The 18,596-nt window shown below is 37.1% G+C and overlaps 1 protein-coding gene and 1 long non-coding RNA gene across 3 annotated transcripts in view; one reads left to right on the top strand and one right to left on the bottom strand.

Moving 5' to 3' along the window:
- PTN (pleiotrophin) overlaps positions 1-18,596 on the bottom strand; it is an 89,848-nt gene that overhangs the window by 33,114 nt on the left and 38,138 nt on the right. The window lies entirely within an intron of this gene.
- Positions 7,671-18,575, top strand: LOC140697315 (uncharacterized). Its single transcript, XR_012074234.1, has 5 exons — positions 7,671-7,811; positions 11,972-12,192; positions 14,265-14,424; positions 17,406-17,476; positions 18,501-18,575. It is a non-coding gene; the product is annotated as an uncharacterized lncRNA (long non-coding RNA).

Below are 18,596 nucleotides of genomic sequence, written 5' to 3'. Positions count from 1 at the left end.
ATCAGTGGTGGCTCTTGAGGCTCTCAGAGGAGGAGAGTGGAGGTAAAAGAGTATCTATCTTCTCAAAAGGATACCAGGGGCAGCTTCATAAAGAGGGTGGCAACACTTCCTTTTAAGGTGGTTTGAATTTTGACAAGTAGTAAATCTGGAATAAAAAGCATTTCCAATGGAAGAAATGGACCAAGCCAAAGTTTTAGGTGAGAAATCAAGAGACCAATTTGAGGGAAACAGTCCAGTTTGGTAGTAAAATAAGGAAGTGTGGTATAGATAAGCTGGAGCCAGAGCAGGCAGATCTTTGAAATCATAATTATTATCAGTGAATATTCAGTGAGCAACTGCTATATGGAAGATAATATAAGAGACACAGATATGAATTATATTTGATCTCATGAATCCAACAGGATTACAAACACATTATGGAGACTGAGACACAGTAAGAGTATATGCCATATTTTTGTGTAAGATATAAAAATGCTATAACTAAAACACAAGTATTTGTGATAAAAGAGTAACATCTAATAATCTTGCCAAAATCTCTTCTGCAATGTTTAAAGAATGTTTATCAATTTTTGACAGTAAAAATCAAAAGGAAGGTGTCTGTATTGGCTTATTGAATTAGTTTCTCAAAGCAAGAATCAATAGTGTTAACAAGCCATGGATAAATGCCCTATGTTGACTGAAAACACAAATCCATACTCATTCTGCCTAGCTCAGTAAGAAACCATATTTTAAAAAATATGGAAAAATACATGGCTCTCAACTGCAGTAACAAGGTATTTCCCTCAAGATCACTATCACATTTTCACACTCTTCTAAACAACTCAGTACAGCTTTATTAACTACTGAGTTCAGATGGCAACTCACTAGTAAGTGGTGGTTGTAATTGCTCAGATGAAGTGACTCAATCCAAAATATAATTAACAAAATGGCATGCAGATTTTCATGCTCACTAACATACTGCAAAGCATTAGAAGAGTATTTCACATGATTATGTATTTGGGGGAGTTGAAGAATAAATCTTGTATGGCTGTGTGAGGTAGAGACTTCACAGGGCAGCACTGAGCACCAACTCAGAGAAGTTCTTCTACACATGATGCAAAGTCAGACACCTAATGACAGTGTCACACCTGGCAAGTGAGAATTTTGAAAAGGGATCTAAATTTGTTGATTGGATGAGAAAAGGAACTGAGTATTACTTTTGACCACAAAGAAATCACAGAAAAGCTTAACCAATAAATCCTGATATCTGAGAGGCTGAACCAGGTCTCTTAATTTGATACCTAGAATTACCAAAGAGCCTGCAAGAAATAGGTTTCTATTTACAATTTAATGGAATTACCCCAAAAAGCTATCAGAATTAGTAAGTGAATTCAGTAATGTTGCAGGATGCCAGACCAATATACAAATATCAATTACATAACTATATATTAGCAAAATATGTACCCATCAAAGAATTTCTATGTAGAATACATAAAGAACATGTACAACTCAATAATAAGAAAACCCATAAAAATATGGGGAAAAAAATGAACACTTTTCACAAATAGCAAATAAGCACATCAGAAGATGTGCCACATTATTAGGGAAACCTCACTATGATACTACCACATACCCACTCAACTGGCTGGAAGTTAAACAGATCAAATGTTGGTGAAGATGCAGAGTAACTTTAACTCTCATAATCTGCTGACAGACTGAACCACTTTGAAAATCATTTTGGCAGATTTTTAAGAATTTAAATATACACCTATCATACAGCCCCACTACTTTATTAATCAGGCATTTTCCCCAAGAGAAATTAAAAACTTAGGGCTACACAAAGACTTGTCCACAAATATTCATAGCAGCTTGCTTTACTTATAATAGCCCAAACTGGGAACAACCCAAATGTTCATCAACAGGTAAATTGGTAAATAAATTGTGACATATCTGTATAATGTTATCCTACTGAGCAAAAGAAAAATTATTGATACATGCAGCAACATGTATGAATTTTAAAATAATGGTGCTGAGTGAAGGACATTGTTCAAAAAATAATATATGCTGTACAATTCTATTTCTATAAAATTCTAGAAAATGCAAATTTATATAGTGACAAAAAACAGATCGATGATTACTTGGATGTGGAATTTGGGAGTATTGGGAGGAGCATGAGAGAAAGACTACAAAGGAACATGAGGGAATTTTGGGAAGTGATACCAATCCAGAATCATAAACTGTTTTTAACCATTCTAATTGATGTAAGTCATTCATCAGTTATGAATGAACTTGACTTGATACCAAGACCTCACAAGGACATTACAAAGAAATTACAGATCATATAAAAATATTTTTAAAATATTAATAAGTCAAATCCAATAGATATAGCAGAAAAGCTAAAAATACATAATTAGTAGTCTTTATTCCAGGATGCAAGGCTGTTTTAACAATTGAATGCCAGTGTATTTCACTGAATTAGCAGACTTACCAGAATAATGGGGAAAAATCATAGGATTATCTCATCAGATGCCGCAAAAAAATTGAATCAAATCCAACACTATTTCCCGATAAAATAAGGATGCACTAAAATTAGAAAACTGCTGTAATAGTTTTTTAAGGCATAAAAAAATTACCTAAATATGTTCAGAGACTTTAAGGACAGCTTCCAGATGAAACTAGTTTTTTGAGTTTAGTCTCAAATAACAGGGTAGGTTAGGTAAAGAACAACATTCAGGCAAAAGCCTGCAGATTTGAGTAAGAGTGATAGATTCCAGGAGTCAATGGTTAGTTAAATATCACTCAAACATCAGTGAAAAACGTTGAGAAATAAAAAAGGAACTGAGAGATGGAAGAAACTAATATCAATGTTTCTTGCTTGTCATATATGATGTCATGTGAGAAGTGGAAATATGGAGCTGTGAAGAATTTTGAGAGAAGAAGGACCATGTTCTGCTGTGACTCCGAGAGGACTCAGTAAGCGTACTGAACAGAGGAGGATGAGCTTAGACTCAGAGAGGCTCAGAGAAGCACACTTGACCTAATCCAGGTGAGATATTACAAAGACTTACACTGTGACACTGGAAGTAGAGAGAAGGGGAAAAGAAAAGTTATAAGAGAAAAACTTATTGCACTTATTACATCAATTGAATATTCTATGGAAGGAGAAATCTAGCACATCTCCCAGGTTCTAATCTTCAATCGAGAGATGATGCTAACATAGAGAACACGGTTTTAAACAGTTTCATAAGTGATACAGACTATGGTCTACGCTAAGGACAGTACTCTTAGCAACTGGCATGTATTGAATGTCAGACTATATGATATACTAACATATGGTATATATATTGATATGTTATTTCTCAGACACCTGATTTTTTAGGTTCTTTTACTATCTTTACTTTTTGGATGAGTAGCTAAGGCGTAAAGACATTAAATGACTAAGGTTAAGGACAGGTAGTAAAGATCTGTTTGGACATGCTGAGTTTGAGGTACCAGTAGGACATCTGAGTTGAAAGAGACAGTAGTTATGAATCTGGAAGAGAGCTCTGGTCTGGAGATTGACATTAAAGTGAAGTCAACATATGCTATTTGAATACATAGATGGACTTGGGATTTCCCGAAGAGACCATAGATAAGAAGACATAAAGTAAGAGGGGAAGAGGTACACAGGAGGTGAGAATCCTAGTTCTTACATAAACGAAGTAGTGGGTAGCAACAGAGGAGTAAGACACAAAAAGGAAACTAAATCATGGGAACCAAGCAAACAGGAAGTTTCAAGAAATAAGAAATAATGAACAGGGTCCAATTCTACAGATAGGTGCCTATGGGAATTAGCAATAAGGCATCACTGGTAACTTTATGAGGTATGTTTTAGTAAAATTGTGGAGTTAAAAAAAAAAAAGCAAATAGCTGTTTCTGAGCCAATCATTAACCTTAGGGACTGTTTCTTGGCCCGTGGATATCTGTGTGACTTGGCCACGTTACTGTGTTAGAAGAGCCTAATAAATATTCAATGTGACATAATGAAAGGCTTTGAGAACCGGTGCAGGGTAAGGGAAAGACTCTGTCCAAGAGTCAAGGGACCTAACGCCGGTGGGTGGAGCGAATCCCTCTCGTTCACAGCCATTTTCTGCACTGGCCACTGTATTCAGAGTGTCTATCACCAGAAGCTTTTTGGAGACCTTCAAAAATGTTTGAGGTATGAAAAAAAAGATGTCTAAAATAAGAAAACAGCAAAAATTGAGATTAGTGTTTAATAATGTCTACAGAACAAAGCATTATGTCAACTTCGTAGGGTATAATCATTTGGAAATTAAAATTTCACTATATTTGAAAGCCATCTTTAGATTTTTCTCACTTTGCAGGAATTCTTGTATACACTTAGTGATGGTCTAAAAAAGAAATTACTTGAAGGCAAATAATTTCTAAAAGCAAAATTATAAATAATTTTTACCCCCCAAAATGTGTGTATGAAAATAAGATAGATAGATAAATCTATATCTATAGAAAAAGAGAAATAGATACACATCTCCTGCAAAGATATTAGAAGTCCTTGTCCTTAGTATAGGCATCAAAGTGGATGCAGCTGCCTGACGTCAGAGCACCTTGCTTTCCTCTGTCTGGAGTTAAGGCGCTATGCTTGCTTAGGATAGAACAGGAAGGATCAAAGAGCCTGAAGGCTACCCTCTCTCCACACCCACACCCACCCCCAACCCATGAGTGATGTAAAATCCCTTCCCACACAGTTCCCACACTACTAGGAAGTGTCCAAATGGGTCCTAAGCCACCTCAAGGTAAAGATGTGATGTGTATTTTGGTGGTTTAGCTTGCAAAGGCTGGGTTATTAATGCCTGGTTCCATACCAGGAACAAAGCTTGAGAATAATCGAACAATTGCCCAGGAAGCCGTTTGGATTGAAGTTAGCCTCTCCTTCAAGAACGGAAGAGCTGAAACTTGCCAGCTTTGATTTGCACGCCTTTCAGCTACTATTTCCAGCCAATTCAGTTCATACAACTCCAGCTTTCATTTAGGGCTGAGCTCATTGACGAAAAAAATAAAGAAGAACGGGGGGAAAAAAAACAAGAAAAGAAATCAAGGAAAGACTTAATTGATTATGCAGAGTGTTGCTTTGGGAAAGAGGAAAATCTTGTTAGAAGCCTGGCAAACTCACTTCATTAAGGACCTAGTGACATCTTCTAAAACCAGAACATTCCATCAGGTTAGTTTAAAACATCAAGTGACCTTGTAGTTTGGTAGGGATACCCCATCCCCATTCATTCTGTCTGCCTCATTCTTTGCATTCTTCATCATATTTTAGCAATGGTGGAAAGTTTGCTGCTAAAAAATATGCTGAAAGAGAGGTAACATGGGAAATTAGAAACATTAAAATCGGGGATTGTGATTCTGCTCACTTGCCTTGTCTTCCAAAAGCCCATTTTCTTTTTCTGCTTACATGGTTATTTTCACCTCATCTCCACATTCTCTTTCTCACACACATAGTCCCACATGTTCTTCTTTCATCTAATGCGTCACTGTATGCAGTGCTGGTAGTGAATGTGGACCTGAGTATCAGGTCTCATGATGAAGTGTGAGAATCTATTGCTTCTTGTCCGTTCAGAGACCATCTGAAGTTCTTCTGCATGGATTCCATGCCAAAGGAGGAGGTGACTGATTTTTTTTTCTTCCTTTCTTTGGGAGCATCAAACGCCCCACTTATTGAATTCCCTCCTTTCTAGAAATAATTAGCTTGAGGACTAAAGTAACCTTTGAAATGTAGAAAAGAATAACGAAGAGATCCTAATGGTTCCTCCATGTCAAGTAAACCTTGTAAGAAAGTAGCCAATAACAGTGATCTTACAGCCATAGAGTATCTTGGTTTTAGGAAACTTTGACACACATTCTGAAAGCATACCTCTGAGTAAGACAGTGAAGTTCCAGTTGGCAATAACATTGTGAGGTGGATACACTGTGAGATGGCTACCCCTTCCACTGGACAATGCGTATATTGAAAGGGAAGAAAATCGAAAATCAATAATTTAATCTTCAATCTCAAAAAGCTAGAAAAAAATTCCAGTCCAAATTAAATACAGGTAGGAAATAATGAAGATCAGAATAGAAGCTGACAAATAGAAAAGATAAAAATAATAGAAGTTAACAAGATGCCCACAAGAAATTCACAGAAGTTTCTCTCTTTAACTCTGTTCTGTAAAAAATTTGTACTAGTACTTGGAATGAAAATATCAAGAGAATTCTAGTTAATATGCAGTCTACTGAAAATTGGGGCAAATATCAAATTACACTGATGATAAATTCAGCCTTAATTATATTTTCAATGGACTACAATGTTGACTTGAAAAAAATAAATTAAAATTTAACAATGATAACTGGAAAGTCCCATGTTTGAATGTATTTATAAACCAATAACTTAAGTAATTTATGGTAACTGTCTTTACAGGAGCTCACAGGATACAGTAAAGCGTTTAATGGACCACAAGCTTAATATATACAAATGGTAAATATGGGTGGAAAAACGAACTAATGAACAAACCAGTACATTCTATTTTTAGGAAGCTCAAATAGTTAGAAAGTTCTTCCTTATGTCAGCTAGATTCTATCCACTGTAAATTTCACTTAACTTTTCTCAGAGATAAATGAAGTGAATTCCTGGCAACTCATACATAGACAATAGGATACAAAATAAATTCTGATTATATCTAACATGACTAGGACAGCAGGGATCAACACTCATATGGATTAGCAATTACTACCTTGCCGTTGCTAATTTTAACTAGATTTAAAGTAGTTGCTAACATAGATGATATTATTTCTTTTAAACCATACAATAACACCTTTTTTTTTTTGGCAAATAAATCCAGCAATTTTATATATCTAAAAAACTGTGTTCTGTGTATCTTTCAATCTCCATACTTAGTAACTACCAAGATACTTGTCAAATAGTTACTGAATGAATAAATGAATAAAATTTAAAAGACTGACTAGCCAGACCAAATGAAACAGTACCATAATGGTTGATACCCTTAGGATATGAATCATTATTTTTTGAATTTTATACATAATTCTGCATGTTTTGCTATTTGGTTTTCATATCTGCAGTTAAATTGGAAGAAAGCAAATGCTATCCTCAAGTATACTGGTATCAGCATAAAGATAAAGGAAGATATGGGAAAATTATTTTTAAAAAAACTCATATGCACATATGAGGCATTTAGGATACAGTCAAATAGCTCCCAACAATTCAGCTTTCCCAGATGTCACAGTATTGATATCTGCAAGACAGCTAAGATCATCACTGCACACTGATGTCTCTTACATGTGATCAGCAACATAGGAAAGCATGTAAGGCTTTACAAGGCTACATCTACAAAGGTAATCAGTTGAAAGAATTAGTACATAAAGGCATAAACTCTCAGCTTTCTAAAAAAAAACTCCAAACTCCACTATTCCTGGTTACTTGCCTCCTCTGGGAGGCTGACAGCCTCCGTTTCATCACACCTCTAGAAAACCTCCATAGCAGCTTAAGTTACTAGCTTCCAATGATTCTTTTTTTTTTTTTTCATTGAAGCATAGTCAGATTACAGTGTGTCAATTTCTGGTGTACGCATAATGCTTCAGTCATACATATACATACACATATTCATTTTTATACTCTTTCATTATAGGTTACTGCAAGATATGCTTCCAGTGATTCTTATTTTGACCTCAGTTATCGTAACACCTCAAGAAGAATGAGGATCCAATTTATGGATATGTAAACTAAATTAACACAAAAGAAAGTAAATCAGGAAAAACTGAGACCAGTCTGCTCCTCAAAGGTAAAGATTTTGTTTTCCACTTCATTACTCATTTAGACCAAATAAATTGATGATGCGTATGTGTACTAAATGCCAGGCACCAGGTTGGATGATGTAAATGTAGAGATAAGGCAATTCTCTTGGGAAAACAGGCACATAAACAAATTTCGAGGAGTAGTTTCAGAATGAGTTAAAAATCAAAAGGTCTGATACGTTTACAATACCATATATATGGTATTAAATGTTTTTCCTTTAAAGCACTTTTTATTTTAAAGCACTAACTAGACTAAATAACCATAAACTACTTTTCAATCTCAAAATGGTGTGTCTATTTTGTTCAATTCCACAAAACCACTGTGGGATAAACAATTGCAGGCATTGTTAATCTGCAGTTAATAGACTATGAAATTGAAGATTTAATAGATTGCATAACTTACCCCAAGCCACACAGCTAGTTAACAGTGAAGCCAGATAAGAAGTTAACTGGATTTGAATCCTAATTAGTTATTTGATTTATTATATAATATGCCTCATCCATGTGTTATGATAGGAAATCATCAGCTATCCCATTTCACAGCTTGAAATCTCATTCTAATGGTGTGTTTACAAAGCAGCATGCTGAATACACCAGGATTGTCCCCCAAACGGTATAATATTTGCTGTTCGGCTCATAAAGTCTTTCCGTCTCCTCTCTTGACATTCCACATGCACGATTTGTGAACTGTTCATCTCTACTTACAGTGCTTCTTTTAAATGGCTGCTGTTTCCAGGGGACTTGTAAAAAGAAACTTATGAATTACCAAATGTAAAGTTTGTCAGTTTGGGAGGTTAATATGGAGTTCCTTTCTGCTTAGGGTAATTTAGGATGTGATCTAAGTACAAACAAAATATATATTTTTTCAGAGAATTGTAGAAAGAAGAGTGACCTTAAACTGATCCTTCAGCTCCTAATCCATCAACTAGAATGTATTTAGTGTTGTTATATACAAGACCCTGTGAACATAAAAAATAAATATAATATACGGTCCTTATCCATAAAGAACCTAAAACTTCAAGGTTTTCATGAAAATGTAAATGTAGTTCTTTTGCTCAATATGACAAAATGTCCCATAAAATTAAAAGCCTTGTAGTGTATGTGCTTCTCAAAATGTGTGCAGAGTGGTCAACTCTGAAGCCAGGGACTTCTTGAATATACTTTTCCCAGACTATAAAAGGTGTATGTGATAATTATTATCAACTGTGGACTCTCCTGCAGGAGACCAACTAGAAAAACCTGTTAACTAAGCAAAGCTAATTTTACTAAACCTACTACAGTAGGGAATATATAACCTTGACCATGTCTCAGTGTCTCACAGAAGGATTAGATTTGGGAAGATTATTTATACGTTTGGGGGGGTCTGGTCTCACGTGGTTGCAGTCGAATCTTTGAAGATAAGGAATTGACCAGAATCGAGTAAAGGTTTAGTGAGGCAAAGGTCATAAAGTGAGTCTTGATAAGTGATAAGCCGTTTAATAAGCAAACTGTTTGCCCAGGTGAGCAATCTATTGCTCTAATGGGAGAACAACTTGCCCAGAGGAGTAAACTATGTGTTTGGATATATTGGCTTCCAAGAATTTTATGAAGCAACAAAGTTATGACTTGGTTTTACAGCCCTACATCTTCCTGGCCAAATACTTCCTAGAAAAATGAGGGTAACTCAGAAGCTCCGCCTGGCTTCATTCTCAATTTTGCTCCTCATTTCCCAGTTCATTATGTTAAGTATGATTTGTGATACTTGTTTATACTTTAGAGGATATTTGAGCACATTCTAGGGGCCTCCAATAAAAATTATACCCACATTATCAAGTATATTCATTTAATGTTATCAAAAGCCAAAATCCTGAAGTATTTTTCAGTTTACTTAATGTATGTTGTAACCTGAAAATCAAGAATAAATATTTGCAAAGAGATGGAAAGGAACATTTATTCGATGAAAACAAAATTTTCCTTTGGAGTCTGGAAGATTTAGACCTATCATTTCTCAAGAAAACTTAAAGTGAAAGTAATATATTCATTAATACTGATATTATTATGGGATATCATTTTCAGCAACAGCACAAAAATGGCAGAATCAGCCCTTCTGCTGGATGATGGATTTACTTTAAAAGAAAAGAATATAAATCTGCACTTTTCTTTTGCTTTCCTCCCCACTGAAACAAACTGAGATTACTATGTATTTTGCACTTAAACGTAGGTGCTGGACTAAAGCTTTGTACACATGTATTCTTATTTAATAGTCACAATGATCTTGCAAACCAGGTAGTATTGTCACCATTTTACAGGTAGAAAACCAGAATCACACAGGGTAAGCATGTTGGCCTGGCTAGAAACTCATGCAGGCCTTGCTAGGAACAAGATCTGAACTCTGTATATCTGATTTCTAATCCTGTTCTCTTAGGACTGATAAGACTAAGACTGGCATTGTGAAATTAGAACGTTGGTAATGAAATGAGATCTCCCAGCTCTCTAGAACTCAGACCTACTAATGACTTTTGCACTGGAGGGTCTCTTTTTCAGAGAGAAAGTGTTACTGTAAAGGGTGTTCCCAGATGCAATTAGGTTCTAAATCAATGGACCTTAACATAGGGAGATTATCTGAGTGGGCCTGACCTAATCACAGGAGGCCACTAAATTAGGGTCATGTGGTCAGAGACAGGGGAACTGTGAGAGGATTAGGCACGAGGGACGCTCTCCTGTTGGCTTTGAGATGGAGGGGTCATGTGGCAAGGAGAATGGATGGCCTCTAGGATGCCAGTGGCCCCCAGCTGAGAAAACAGAGCCAGCAAAGAAATGGGGAGGGGATGTCAGTCCAACTCTTGATTTCAGTCTCAAGACCCTGAGCAGAGAACCCAACCACCATGCCCAAATTTCTAACAGACGGAACTGTGAGCTAGTAAGTGGGTGTTGTTATAAGTATATAGTAATTTGTCACATGGTAATGGAAAACAAAAACAAGGGGCCAAACACTTCCATATATCAAGAGTGTTAACCTGTGGTTAGGACTTTAATGGATATTTCAGATTAGCTTGAAAATTAGCTTGCCTTATCTGTAAAGAGTCTAATCAATTTTGACAAATAAACAAATTGCAGGTCCTTCAGATTCCTCTGGTCATCTAATCATGTGGACTTATAAATAATAACAAGAGTGACAGTAATGATAATAATAATATGTAAATTATGCTTTAGCGCTCAGTGCACTTCCACATTCATTATATCATTTGAGCCTTATTATAACCCAGTGGAGTAGATAAATAGTAATCATCAGTATCCCTTCATAGTGTACAAGAACTAAATATGTAGAAAAGGTAAGTGACTGACTGAAGATCAAACAAAAGAATCCGAGGGTCAATAGGGTGGCCAATAGGTGACAATCAAAGTCATCTGATTTCTCTCAAAACAACTTTTATTTTCTCAGTGCTAATGTAAAATATTTTGGTAAAACAAAGGAGTTATGTCCCCCTCTCCAATTCTGTTCCTATTTCAGGAAATAAAAGAATAGCTAAATAATTTTATATTTGGAATAACTGCTTTTCTTTCTACATCAGATTTTTCGTCTCTTCACACAAAGTGAGCCATTAAAATTTTTTCAACATTTATTTTTACGTTTTAAAAGAACATTAAAAAACATGCAAACTGTGTAAGTTTGAACTAAGCTACAAAATAATGATAATGAAAATTTGATAATACCCAGCATGGATTCATTAAATACATCTATAAATGGAATTCTGTGTAGCCATTTAAATGTGATCTATCATTACCCACACGAAAAGTTGTGATATATTTATTTACATAAGAAGTTGCTGATTCCGTTTATACATTACCATCCCATTTAATTAAAAAAAATGTATATATGCACACACACATATGGTATATCAAATTTTTGACAGAGGTCATCTGTGGAATGTAAGATATTTTAATTTTATTTTAATGCTTTCTAAATTTTCTGCATTTCTTTTAAGTACTGTATTTTATAGTGTATTTTTACCATCCAAAAAATACACTAAAGTCATTTTCATTTTGCAAAATAATTTGACCCAAACTCAGTATAGTCGTATCAAATCAATATGGTTACTATTAAACATCTAAGAGTCTATATGAAGGTTGAGAATTAAATATGGAGTGAGGCTCTCATCTTTAACAGGTCCCTCCTTGTTCCCACGAACGTAGCTGGGTGCACACCCATACCTCACATGCACAGCATCTACAGCTCAGAGACCAGTGACTACGAAGCCCTGACTGTTCCTGACCACCGGTTTTGACTTAACAAGTGCCAGTTACTGCTCCCAACAGCACCCTAAACCTGGCCAGGCACACTGAGCAAAGAAACGGGCCCTACTCTGTTTCCTCAAGGCTCCAACTGAAGTAAGTCGAAGGGAATTGTCTTCCTTCACATTCTCCTTCATAGGCTGTGAAAATGTCAGACTCTTTTTAAATGGCGCTTCCAATTAGAGTTGCTGAAGCCTATAAATTTCTAGCCAAAGGCAATGGATAGAAATGACTGCAAGTTCTTTTGACGCACTTAGAAAGTAGGTGTAACTAGGCCAGGGTTTCAGCCACCCACTCTTATTGGGATTATGTCCTTTGGCATCTTCCTCTAGTGACCTCATGTCATTCACTCCCTGCATCCCTTTGTGTCTGAGGAATAAAACCAGGATTCTAACAAAGCGTGAGGACTCCTGGGTCTTCGGCAGCTCTGAACCAAAGAAAATGCTCATGAACGTTGTGGTTTCACGTCTGCTGCCACCACTGGAAGATATTCTGCATAGGGTCAAATGGGTGAGCTTTGGCACTTTGGTCGGGTCATCTTCAAAAAGGGAAAAATAAGTCACCAAAATGTGGAGTAAAACAATATTTTAGTAATTCAAAAGAAAAAAATGGAATCCTGAGTCCTAACACTATAGCAAAATTGTTTTAATATTTAATTACCCTTAATATTTTACTTACTTCCATATTTCTTTTTGCATAGTCACCCATCTCATGCTACCCACAATTTTGGTTGTTATTCTCAAAGCTGAACAAGCCATAAGGCCTTTTTTATGCTTCTTTGTTATGTCTTAACTCCTACTTTTAATGGCTGCAGAATTCCTACCAAGTAGATGTAGCACGGTTTCACGTGCCTATTGTTCTTCCCCCTTCCACCAGTTCCCCAAAACGAAGATTCTTACCAAAATGCTAGGCAAAAATAGGCAAGTAGCAAAGCCATGTCCTGCAGCCCACTAGCTCTTCCACGTGTCACCCTCAGTGTGGCTTTCCTTTCCTGGAGCTATTCCTGGTTCTATAAAAGGATTAATGTAAACGGGGTCTCCTGACGGAGCTAAACAACAGAGTGTGTTGAGGCCTAAAACTGCTTAAAAGCAAAGAGATATGAGAGAAAAAGAAGAATCCATGAATAGATGGCTCCTACTGTCTGACTCGTGGGACTAGAAATAAGTAATTGAAACTGGTTTGCACAGATTGGAGCAGGATTCTTTCACCTCTGGAGTAGGGTAACTAATTACTGGGGAAAAAGCAAAATGTAAGCACCCTGAGATACCTTTACAAGCCATTCATCATAACAATTGATAATGTTTCTGGGCAAGCATACTTGAAAGGTTAGTAATTAAGGGTGGAATTTGTTGTGCAGGGTGCTGAGGGAAGACAGAAACGTTTTATCTTGGGAATTGGAGCTTTGCATGATTCTACAACGCACAGCACCATGAAGATGGCAACTTATGTTTTCAACTAAACGATTGATTCTAGCAATAGAGATGATGTTAAGAAAGGGTAGAACAGCGAATCTTAAATGTTATTTTTATGAGGTGTGATAAAGGTATCGTGGCTATAATTTTTAAAAAGCTTCTATCTCGGCATTTCCTGATGAAATAATAAAACATCTAGGATTTGCTTTCAAATTCTTAAAGAAACGTTTTGGCATATCACCCAAGGAAAAAGTGTTGACAGAGCATTGTAACTGTATCTCAAGTCTGTTCTTACGCATGCACTCACAGAGTTTCATTGCTTTTCGTTTCCTTTTATTTTATTTCCTAGGGAGAAATAATACTCATATTTAGACCAATTTCAGATATGGAGGGGCTTCCATGTTTTAGGATTTAGCTGCAAACTGGTATTTTATTGCTGATGTTAAGTTTAGCCAGAGAGTTCTTCCTTTCAGCCATAGCTTGAGTGCTGAATGTGGCTGCTTAAGTCCTAGAGTGGGCTGCGGATGGGCCCATAAAGTGTCCTGGTACAAAATTTAGCAATGCTTCTCCCCCTTCAGCTGAATGCAAGCCCCAAGCAGGGCACTCTGGGCATGGATTTTACTACTCATTCTCCCCAGGGAACTGGCACCACATGCAGGGCACAGTTTTGTGTTATGATGCATTTTGATGATGACTATCATGCAACAGTCCTGGTCCTGAACATTTATGTTCCTTTTTCTTTTTTTTTTAATTTAGTCACTGACTGCTTTGCTTGGCAATCAAGTACCTAGTCTGAAGCCAAATTAGGATCACTTGCTCCCCACCAGGACATCTCTTGACCCACCAAGAGAGTTTGGCCTGTTAGCAAGTTTCTCTGCCATCTGCCCCAGCTGCCAGAAAACAGGCCAAGCCACAGGTACTGAAAAGCTCATTATCTATAGTGTCTTCAGCTTCTCCTCTCAGTGCTTCTACTTATGTGCCTTTGTGGTATTGCATATTTGTACATCCTGGGGAAGGTGAGAAGACAAAGAGGTATCCAATTTCCATTAGTCAAGTGATTTGGATTGCTAATGAAGGTACCAGTAATTGCTTTGGTCAAGGAGGTGTGGGATTAGATGTGAATGTCACAGATCTCAGCTATTGTTTCCTCTATCATAAAGTGATTCATAATTTTAAATTGGAATTCGTACTTCCAGAGAGTTTAGCAAGAAACAGGAATAAATTAGCTTGCCCTGGGTCATATATCTGGTGATTCATGTTGGTGATGGAGTCAGTCTTAAATCCCAACGATCCATACCTATCCTGTCTAACCCAGTAGCCACCAGCCACATGCGGCTATAGAGCACATGAAATGTGGGTAGTCTGAACTGAGATGTGGAATAAATGTGTAATGTATGCCAAATTTTGAAGACTTAGCATGAACAAAGAAGAACATGAAAGTATCTCAAATGTAGTTATCTCATTCATTCCATCAAGAATTCGTTTATTCAAGAGTTGGGCACTGTACTAGTCATTAAAAGCAGAGCAAGGAATAAGACAAGCTCAGTCTTGGCCCTCACAGAGCTTAAAGTCTAGTAGATGTTATTCAAAGGGTCTTCCTTTATTGGTTGGCCTTTGGCATGAATGCTCTTTCTGCTATTGTCCAAGCGGACACCACTATAGTCCCACATGCCATGTGTGCTAGTGGGACATCTCAACTCCACCTGGCAAAGGTGCCATTTTTCACTGCTCTAGAGCCTCTGTTCAATTAAATAGCCACCCATTCCAGGCGAATGCTTGAACCGTGACTGGTCTGAATTACAATGGGCTGCAAGTACACAATACACATTGAATTTTAAAGACAGTATGAAAAAAATGAATACAAAGTTTCTCATTTATTTTATATTGACTACATGATGAAACAATAATATTTATAGACTGGATTAAATAAAACATATAATTAAAATTAGTTTCACCTGATTTCCTTCTACTTTTTTTATGTGGTGACAAGAAAAATTAAGATTATGTATTGACTCACATTTATTTGTATTGGCCAGCATGTCTCTGTACAGATTTTTTCCACTCCACCTGTGCAAATAACTACACCAGATGGAGCTTTGTCCTCCAGAAAGATGATGGAGAAACTTGAACCTAACTAGGGCACTATTAGCTCCCTTAGCTTCTCCCTCTTTTCTTTTCTGTTTGAGAATCACATGTACCTTGAGTGATTAGTGAACATAATTCAAAAGTCTAGGTAGCAGGATGCAATGGAGAGGCAGAAGCTGTTACTCAGAAAACCTTGTTTATGCTGATCTCCGAACTCTCATTTACTTACTGCAAAATCAAGAGCAAATCATGAGATCTTGCAGAATCTCCATCTCCTTAGGTAAAAACATAAAAATAATCCATTCTCTCTATTTCAGTTAGAATTGTAGTGAGATAAGTATATATGAAGTCACCTGATAACCCTAATAAGCCTTATTGTCATCATCATCACTTACATTAATGATCATGATAAATACTTCCATAAGCGATCAACAAAACTTTGAGATGTAGAAGGTTAAAATACCATAATTCTGGGGAAATTCCACAAACAGCAAAACACAGATAGAACTATTAAAACACTAATGTTTAAATAGTCAAGTTGACAAAGGAAAGGATGAGGTAAAGAAATGGAGACTCCTGGTGGAAGAGCAAGGACAATTTTGTTTTGGAGCTCACATCTCTATTAATTGCCTGATGCCAGGAGATCACTTTAATATTACTTGTCTTTCCAATGAATATTTTCTTAGACATACTACTGATTTAAAACAACCACAACAAACTCACCCTACTCATATTGTGGCCAATTGTTTGAGGATTTCTGCAGTAGCGAGAGGTGGGCTGTAGGTCTTTGCTTTCACACTCCCTAAGTTGACGCTTATTTAAACAGAGGGCACTTTGTACAATTTCTGGCTTAGCAATACCAGGAATCACACCATTTAGCTCATAATTGCACACTAGTGAGACACAGAGACACGATTATTTTTCTAGGTATCTGAGCTGGTCCCGACATTCCTGGTCTCCATCAGACCCTGAAAATCAAGGCAGATCTGATGACCTCAGAAGTCCTAGCTGGTCATGCTTGTTGTAATTTGTTGCAGTGTGGATTATCAAGCTATTTTATGCTTACTTGACTGCACAAAAGACTCAAAAAGTATCCCAAATCAGAGCTAACTTTAATCAGTATATATACTTACCAGTGTGCATGACAAAGAGGCTGACATCTTGGGGAAATGTATAGAATTGAAAGAAATGAACGTTGCCCAAAGAAGGCTCCCTAAGACATGGCCAGATAAATAATGTTGAATAATACTTTCTTTAAAAACAAGGCATGTTAAAAAATAGCCCATGATAATTTTTTCCAAAGAATCTTTATCACCACTTGCCTCTGGAGTGGCCAGTCAGGCGAGCATGATTAAGTTTGGTTTTGGTGTGATTTTGTGGTATGAAGGGACGGGGACCCTTAGCCACGCGGAGGTGGAAAAGCCACAGAGGCTATTTAAGACACAGCAAGTAAACCTCTCTGAATGGAATGGAATTTCCATGCAGAGGCACGGAGAGGAGTCTCAGTAGATGGCAGCCCCTATAGCTTCATCAAGGAGAGATGAATGAATGTGTTATTTTAAATGATGTGAGAAGAGTTAAGCAAATCCAAGGGGAGGTGTCAAAACATCTTCAGGTGAGCAATGAGAAGGTTCTACCACCTTTAGTCTGAGGTGGAAAACCGAAGGAATAAATGTCAGAACCTCAAGAAAGCTTGAACTGGAGGAAGGACAGCTTGAAGATGGCCAGCCTCTGCAAACTCCTGCGAGAGCAGGGAGGGAGTGAAATCAACAGCCTAGACTCATTCTTTTTCCCTCTTTGATCTCTTGACAGTGCCTCCACTGACTGAAGATAACCAACCGACAGCCAGATGGCGAAGGAATCTGCTAAGGTTTCCCATAAAGGTCAGCCTCCTGGTATTCGGAGCAGAACAGAAAAAACTGAGCAAGGGTTGCTGAAGGGGCAATAGAACATATCCCAGAGAGCTGCTAAGTTAGGTCAAGAGGATTCCATGGGTCTAGACGCTTCCCCCTAGGATGAGCTGAAATGGGGAAATGTTTCTGTTTGCAGTCTGCATCTAATTATCCTGTCACAAGTTTGCCCTGAATCTGTTTCCTATGGTCCACATGACAGAGGTAGCCCACACTGCAGGCAGCAAAAAACTGTTACAAGCAGACTATTTTACAGGCTTTCAACACAAAATACCTAAATCAGGGATTAAGGAGCAAGAATGAACAAGAAATAGGTCCATGGGCATCTTTAAGAGTACAATCAGAATTCTTAGATATAAAAACATTATTGCTTCTAATCTTGAGTTTTCAAAAAGCCTGAGATTTGTGTTAATCCAAATTTTGATTAATTTTTGATTGAACGAATCCCAAACTCTGTATTCACTAGCTGAGTAAACAGGCTTTAGATTTTCTTTTTCCTAATTTAGCCAGATATTGATCTGAACTGTCCAAAAGCTTTCTGAGTCTCTGAGCAGACATTAAACCGAGATAAGTGTCCCAGTCATTCAATATAGTAGATTCTTTAATGTAATTTTTTTTTAATTTTCTGATCCTTCTGCAGGTTTTAACACAAAAATGTTGGTAATTAAAGAGTTATCAACTTCTTATTATAATTCACATTAATAAATACTTGTCCATTGAGACACAGTGAGACCTAGTCAGAATTCTGTGCACATTCTTGGTGGCTCAGCATACCATATTGAGAACAGATTGTTTTCATAGAAGCCCTGCTTTATTCCTGGCCCTGTTGCCCATAATTATTGTAAATCAGGACTAGTTCCTGCCTTCCTGCCCGAAATAGCAGGAAGCATCCAACTCTTTCAACCCACTTTGCTCATGGGCACCACCTCTCTGCAGGGGTTAGGGTTCACTGCCAGGAATTTCAAAAGAGCTAAGTCTGTTTTGGTTTCTTATCCAGAACTTCAGCTTGTAAGCAAAGAAATGAAGCAAGATCTGTAATATATCCAGGGATGTAGAGAAATGGCATGGCTGCCGGCCTGGTTAACAGCAGCAA

This window comes from Vicugna pacos, chromosome 7, assembly GCF_048564905.1.
Source record: "Vicugna pacos chromosome 7, VicPac4, whole genome shotgun sequence".
NCBI lineage: Eukaryota > Metazoa > Chordata > Mammalia > Artiodactyla > Camelidae > Vicugna > Vicugna pacos.
Note: the sequence above shows the minus strand (reverse complement) of the source record. Positions and strands in the feature narration are given on the sequence as shown.